This window comes from Gymnoscopelus microlampas (assembly GCF_963454915.1).
Source record: "Gymnoscopelus microlampas genome assembly, chromosome: 8".
In the NCBI taxonomy this organism is placed as follows: domain Eukaryota; kingdom Metazoa; phylum Chordata; class Actinopteri; order Myctophiformes; family Myctophidae; genus Gymnoscopelus; species Gymnoscopelus microlampas.
In genome coordinates this window covers 11998433-12006728 of record NC_139945.1, presented here as the reverse complement: position 1 = coordinate 12006728, position 8296 = coordinate 11998433, and positions in this window count along the sequence as shown.

Genomic DNA, 8296 nt, shown 5'->3' with positions numbered 1-8296 from the left:
TTCAGAGCACTGTCCAACCTGTCAACGTGCAGTGCTTTGATCCAGCATGGTGACGGTAACCCTAGAGAGCAGTGGCTCTAAAACTTTGTCAAGGACCCCCAAATGAATGTGTTTGTCTGCAGACCCCCATCTGAAAATATGTTTTGCCACAAACCCCTATAAAAGCTTTCTGCTGTTAAAATGTTTAAAATATATTACAAAATGCTCAAATCTTTTCAAGATTGTTTGAAAATAGCAGGTCTACAGTACAAGCTCACAATGCATCGCAACGTGTCACATCGCAACGCATCGTGAGCTTGTAGATCAGTCATTTTTAAAACGACCTGTTGAGAGTTGTCCTCATGCTAATGGTCCTCCATAGTGGACTCAATGATGGGACGACAACGTCTGCAGCTGATCCAAAATGCTGCTGCCAGACTTGTGACAGGCACCAAGCTAAGAGACCACGTCTCTCTCCATTGGCTCCCTGTGAAGCGTAGAGTGAGATTCTTTTGTTTGTGTTCAAAGCCCGTAACGGTCTTGCTCCTGCCTATATCGTGGAACTTTTAGACTTATCTCCCAGCTCCAGTAGGTCACTCGGATCTGACAGTCAGTTGTATATGAAGACTCCACGTTCCAGCACAGTTTAAGGACGGGCGACCGTGCCTTTGCTGTGTTGGCACCGAAGTTCAGTTAACCTTATTCCTAAACGTAACCTCAGTAAAACTACTGTATGCCTAAACCTAACCTTATTCCTAAACGTAACCCCAGTAAAACTATGCCTAAACCTAACCGTATTCCTAAACGTAACCTCAGTAAAAATATGCCTAACCCTAACCTTATTCATAAACGTAACCTCAGTAAAACTACTGTATGTATAAACCTAAACTTATCTTAAAATATGCATATCACACTAGCAGACTAACATCTGAGGACAAGCAAATAGCATAGCTGTAAATCTATCTAAGTAACGTATGTGAACAATATCTGGATAACAGATATACTAGATATGTGGCAGGAAGTGATTCAAGGAGAGAGGAGTGCTAACAGGTGAAGAATAAGAAGTGATTTCAGATTTTGGAAAATGGGAAGTGAATCTGCAGAGTGGGGTGGAGGGAGTCACTGGTGTCAAAATCTGTCAAAGATATTTAAAAGAAAGCTAAAATATCAGATCTACAAACTCATCGCATTGTGACACGTTGTGAGTATGCAGATCGGCTATTTTCGCTATGTTTGCATGACGTACGGCGGCATACGACGACATCTAAAATAGGGCTTAAGTCGTTAATGAAAATGTATGAAAAATATTTGCCTGCTACATTATATTATATTTGGCTGCTACATTACAGGTCTTCTCGCACAACGCAATATCTCACAGCAGCTTTCCAAAAGTAGCAAAGGATCCTCAATTTATGATGACACTTTAGTATGTCCGTGATCCGTTTCTGTCCTCCTCCGTCTGTATACAGACTCATCCTCAACCTTTTGGCAAAAACACCGAAATGGAGGAACCGTGAGACATGAGCTAAAATAGTAATTTTTGACTCACATAACCTGGAGGAAAACATCCTTCCTTCCAGAACATACTCATCAATATCACGCTTCCCAAACAGTGTACACAGCTTAGAGCATCAGTCTTAGCCCATTAAAAGCGGGAAAGCATCTGTGTCATTTTAGATTTTAGCTATATGAGTGTGTCACAATAAAAAAAAAATCTTGAACATTTGTGCAAATATTTGAATATATATATATACTTTTTAAGTGAACATTTTTAACTCAAATCTTTGCTTCTGGGGGTCCCTGGAGCAAAATATTTTGAGATGGGGGTCCGTGGCCAAATATATATAACTTTGGGTGGTCCTTGACATGGAAAAGTTTGAGAACCACTGATATAGCAACATACGTTTTTTTCAGAAAACCGTTAGGATTTAGAAGACATTTGTAGAATCCCCTAGGGTCTTAATGGGTTAAATTAAAACATGGGAGGAGAGGTACAGCGCGCTCAGGATCATGATGCAGTATTAGGTCAGTGTCTCCCAGAATCCCTGGGTGGTAACCTAATGATTTACTGTAATCACAAAGAGATGACAGCCTCTTGAGATGTTTCGCTGCATGCTGGTGACTCTTAATAGCCTCTTTGGAACTTATTTTAGCATTTCGGATGAGTTCACTATAAAAACAAAACAAGAAACAAACCGAACAGATGTTTCCCTTGTCTGCGTGGTCACTGGCAGAACAACATGCAGCATGTTTCATGGATTCGTTCACTGCCTTCTGGTGCTGGTGTGGCCCCGGAACTCTTTGGCGTTTAGCGAGGTGCGCTGGCCGTATAGCGAGGCGCACTGGCCGTGCCTGCTGTGAGTGGTATGACGTGGTGGTGTCACGGATACCCTAGAAAAAGATTCATGTCAAACATGCATTTTTAGATAAACATGTCATCTACTTGCTGGGCTTATTGTCAAACATGGTGCTTAGTCACTGCAGTTTGGTCCAAGCCCAACAAGGCAGCTTATTGCATTTGCTGGTTTTAATGTAGCCGTATCACAGCGCGACGTGTTGTGGGGGGGGGGTGTAAAGGAGGGCCTCAAGTATAGACCCCTGGGGGACCCCGATCAACAAAGTTTATAGGATTTAATAGATATGATCAATTCATCGTATGGTGGTATCAGTACTCATCTGACCCCAGTAGTGTAAAGTAACTACCGGTAAGTACATTTACTCAAGCACTGTACTTAAGTACAAATTTACGTTTTATTTTTTTTACTTGACTATTTACAATTTTCAATACTTTTACTTCTACTCCACTACATCTCAGAGGCAAATATTGTACTTTTTTATTGTACTCCACTACAATTATTAGAAAACTTTGGTTACTTTCTAGATTTTTATTATTATTACAAAACATACATTAAAGGGATATTCCAGGGCAGATTTCCATGAAACTTGCTGAACGCATTCATAAACCCTGGACGATATTACAATTTGAACAACACCATGTCCTACTGTATCTTCTAGCACCGCCGTTTGTTTTGCTACCAGCAGAAGAAAATGCAAAATGTGTTGGGGTCATTTTAACGTCTACTCAAGCTTTTGTGAGCACCCGAGACAGTTTTCAAGTTGCTTGGTTCAGTATTTAGATTTGTATTTAGATTTTGCCCCTTCCAATACAAACCCATTGTAACATCAAACTTCATTTTAACCATCATAGATTATTTGAAAACACCCGTCCTAGGTATTGTCCTTCTAATGTGTGAGGGGGACGTTTTTTTCACTTTTTTAATTAAAAAAAAAAGTAATACAAGAATAAATGAAAAAAAAAGTTATCAAAAAAACATGGCCCCCTCACGTATAAGGAGGGCAGTATGAGTGACCAGAACCAAGGACGGGTGATTTCGATGAATCTATTATGGTTTAAATGGACTTTGAAGTGCAATGGGTTTGTATAGGAATGGGGCGTGTCTCATAAAATCAGATATCTACTGTAAATACTGAATCAAGCAACTTAAAAACTGTTTTCTGTGCTCACAAAAGCCAGAGTAGACGTAAAAATGACCACAAACATGTTTGAAAGTGAAATATCCCTTTAACAACTTCAGCCCGATGTTTACTTTGGCTACTTGAAAATAGCAGATCTACAAGCTCACAATGCGACACGTTGTGAGCTTGCAGATCTGCTATCTTCAAAAAATGTGTATACATTTGAAAATGTGTGAAGTGGAACATTCTGCATAATGAGTGCTTTTACTTTTGGGACTTTAAGTATATTATAATGCCAATACTTTTGTGCTTTTACCACCATTTACTATTCTATTGTGATATTGATACATTTACTCAAGGCACAAGTAGGAGTACTTCTTCCATCACTGTCTGCCTCATATATACAGTATACTAATCTACTAGTAGAAGGCCATGATCAGGTAGAAGTATCCTTCATCAGAGGGGAAAGGTGGCACAGTCGGTAGCACTGTCGTCTCACGGCTAGAAGGTCCTGGGTTTGATTCCCACCGGGGACGCTGTGGGCACTGTGGGCGCTGGGGGCGTGTTCTCTTCTCTGCGTCATCAGTGCCCATACCCTAGGGGGTGTTGGCGAAAGGGCCTTTCTGTGTGGCGTTTGCATGTTGGTACCCTCACAAAAAACATGTAGTAATCCTGGTCTCTATACTGCATCCGCCTGGTCAGCCAGGGCGCCTGATGGAGGGGAAAGGAACTGGTTGGAATAACGTGTTCCTTCCACGCGCTACGTCCTACCGGGGCGTAGCCTACTAACTGGCTAAACTTAACTGTAATTAAATAATTGCACGTAATACTACAGGCTGGGATGCGGCTGCGCCTGTCAATGAGGAATGTTGGATTAGGACGGAGGCTCTACTTCTTCCCGGTGGGGGCTCCTCACTTGCAGTGGCAGATGAGCCAGTTGGGTATAACAGCAGAGGCAAGCAGTGGGGGGAGTTAATTGGCATAATGACTAAATTGGGAAGGGAAAAAAGGGTTAATAATATGAATCCTTTTTTCCATATAATGTGTACTGTAACTAAATACTGAAAAACCCTAGGTACCTACCCTAAGTACTAAACAAAAAACTATTCATATTATGATTAGGGTTTTTTAGTACTTAGTTACAGTACACATTATATCTTAAGAGAGTGTCTTCACTTCACTTTGGTTGTCTTCACTATTTTTTTAATAATCAGTGGATCTCCAAAAAGAAGGGGGAAAAAACATAGTGGAGGCCCACACTCTGAATCAAGTCATCAAGTCATTTGACAACCGAGTCATTTTTGCATCAAATGTTTATATGCCGTCATATAAAAATTCGATATAATAACTTGATTATCTCCTGAATTCAAGTCTTTTCTATTTTGAGTTTGTGTTGTGCGTCTCCAAGCTCTCTTTAGTGCAGAACAAACTGATTTTTGCATAACTGTGAAAAATCAATTTGACGTATGATTGACCAACAGAGACGTTGTTTACAAAGGACTCTCTCAAATGGACTGGTAAGAGTCCTACGACTTCACTGTGTGAGGCCTCGACATTTGGGGGATTATGAACCTAAATGGTGAATGTCGCCACCATGAAGGATACTGTGTGTCTTGGACTACACATTTTTGCCTGCGTGCAACAGTCTTGTCTGTCAGCCTTGTGTCTGGGAGAGTAATGACCTTGGCCACGGTGCCTGCCAGGGAAAAGTATAACTCCGGCAGAACCCCACTCGATTTGAAATAACAAAAATGTGTCCCATGACACAATGCTAAGATGGACAGTGACAGCCCTGTCAGCGCTGAGGTGTTTTCGAAGAAGTAATGAAGTGCACTTGTCCTGCCAAGATGAAGCAGGTGTTTGGAGAGGATGTATTCTGTCGTTGATAGATGCAATGCCTCCATTTGACACTATGGCTCTTATACTGATAGCACACTAACGGTTTGAACAACAAACGTTTGAAGGGGGTGTAAATTATAACGTTCTGTAAAAAAAAAAAAAAGTCTACGACAAATCTCTTCACCAAAAATAGCCGATCTACAGCTTGTACTATAGATCTGCTATTTTTTGGCAAATGTTCCCCCAGAATAGGGATGCTGGGGTTCAAGTGGTTGAAGCTCTACAGTATATTCTGATAGTAATCCTTGCTATAGAATAGAGTGTTTGCTCAGTAATCGGGGTCTCCCCAGAAAACACATTTTCAGGTGGGGATACTAATTTCAATTTTATCGTGTTCCAGTCAGAGTTTTTTCCGCTAATTGTTTAGTTTCATCACTTCACTCGTTTATCCTGTATCTTATATACAGTATGAGTCCTCTCTCCTGATTGGATGAAATTGTTATCCCAACCTGAAAATGTATTTTCTGTTTACTAAAGAGCTATGGGGCTGGGGAGACCCCTGTTACAGAACAAACCGTCTATAGCAACAATGATTAGGCTACTATCAGAATATAGAGCTATTCAACACTTATCTCAACAAATAATATATCACTTACTCCCCCTTTAAAGAATGACTAGAGGTGTGCATTGTTGATGTGGAGGTTTGACATTTTGTGGCTCAACTATCTGTATGACATAGTATGTTAATACAATAACCTGTACATCTGTATGGTAATACAATAAAACTAAAGTCTCCTTTCTCCTCCACTGAGACGTTTAGGCCTTGGTGTCGGTAGGACACATACTGTACCCGGTGTCAGGTGACTCAACAGGGCTCATAACGCGTCGTGTCGCGGAGCGTTTTGAGCTTTGGGGAAAAATGTAATCAAATTATCGTTATCAAGGTATTTGGACAAATATATTGTGATATTACAGTCGATGTTCTCCACATCGCCCCAGTCCTACTTTACAACGTTTAAGACACACATTTAGGCAGCTTGCCTTCAGCTAGTCACACCATTTCTCTACTCTTAACCTTGAAACATTATATGGCGGCTGATAAAATGCCATAGTACTTTGGCAAAAATGTTTATTATCAAAGGAGAGAAGATAATTCTATTCCCCTTTGCTCCACTCTGGCAGCCGTTTATTGTTGATCTCAGGAGACACCAATGACTTCACTGATGTGGAGGGGTTTTATCAGAAGAGAGGAGCAGATTTGTCTCTTAATGTCTGTACAATATGCTAAGCTCTTGACTTTGGAAAAACTCATAAAAGAGGAATTCTGGGAGACCGAGGGTCAGGCACTTTAAATCTCTCTCCTGCAGCCCCCCTGCTGGGCAGAGAGCAGCACGACTCCACTCGCAGCTAACCATTGTTGTCATAATTGATGCATCTATCAACATTTCTTTTTTTTTTGGGGGGGGGGGGGTCCAAAAATATGGTGAATCTCGCAAACCGCTGGACTGATCAGTGGCAAACTTTGTATGCATGCTGCCATTAGACCACAGAAGCACCTCCTCCACTGTTTTTTCACATTATTGTTTTATGTTTTTCAATATTTGACTTGAATCTATAATAGGAGTCATTGGGGCTCTGATTGCAACCTTGCCCACATTTGCTCACATTTCACAGGCTGGTCATGTGAAGTCCATGATCCATGTGTTCCCATGTGGATTCCGAGATCCACATGATTAGATCCTTTACTATACTGTAGAATTAATCTATGCAACTAACCACCTTACAGTACAACCCCTACTGTATATACCGTACTTCATTGCACAATGTACTTCATCTGTACTGTACTGTAATCTCTTGAAAAGGTCAAAGTTCAAGGTCACATTCAAGGTCACACTCAAAACCAAGAACAGATACTGTACAGTATAGGCCCATGTTTATGAATTTTGGTGGGAATATGGCTGTTCCTAAGAGCATTTTGGGGTGAAAAGGTTAAAGGACGGCAAAACTTTTGCGGGGGGGGGGGGGGGGGGGGTCTGCTCTTAGTGACGTCTGTTTAGATATTTACTCCAAACGGGCCTGAAACTAGACCCCCAGACTGATGTTTTCTTGAAACCTCCACAGACCAACAGACTGATGTTAACTCGGTGAGACGGACCTGATTGGCTCTGTACTTGGTCTGTTCTTGTTTCCTCCCACACCAAATCTCTTCACCAAAAATAAGTCTGTGCTTGTAGACAAGACAGATGTTTCTTTTTGAAACCTAGTCAGACCAGCAGAACAGACTGATGTTTCTTTGGCTGTTTGCTCTCACTCATGTCATTCAAGTGTGTGATAGTGACAGGTTTCTCACTGTTCTGCTATAGCGCTGCTGCTCCTCCCAGGGGCTTTTCACACATGAGCCTGGGCCAGCATCGCCGACAGGACTCTCTTTCTTTGGTGTGTTGCCCAGGTAGCGCCTAAACCCTAACCTTTAACTTCACAAAAACTATGCGTACCCTAACCTTAACCCTAACCTCCCAGAAACTATGCCTTAACCTAACTTCACAACCATGTGCACCTGGGCCAAACACTGGGGAAAGGGAGAGTCTGCATTGCAGACGCTATCCCCAGCCTATATGCATGTGTCTAAAGGTCTTGTTCTGCTTTTTGTTTTTGCTAATATCTTGCAGATAGTATAATTCCCATCCCCTGGATCAACCTGCTTAATAGAAAGACAATGCAGAGGTTGGTGTGTTTGCTGAACTACTGGGCAGCTGATGAATCAGGGAGACCTGTGGAAAACAACAGGTGATTATTGGGGTATTTTGGTTTGTGCTGCTCTTCCCTCTGTCTCTGTCTCCACTCTAAAAGATAAGTCCTCTCCAGATCCATGCAAATGTCTGGCACACACTGCAATTCCTTCTGGATGAGAGGGAGTGAAGGGGGGGGTCGCTCTCTCTCTCTCTCTCTCACTCGCTCGCTCACTGTGTGTGTGTGTGTGTGTGTGTGTGTGTGTGTGTGT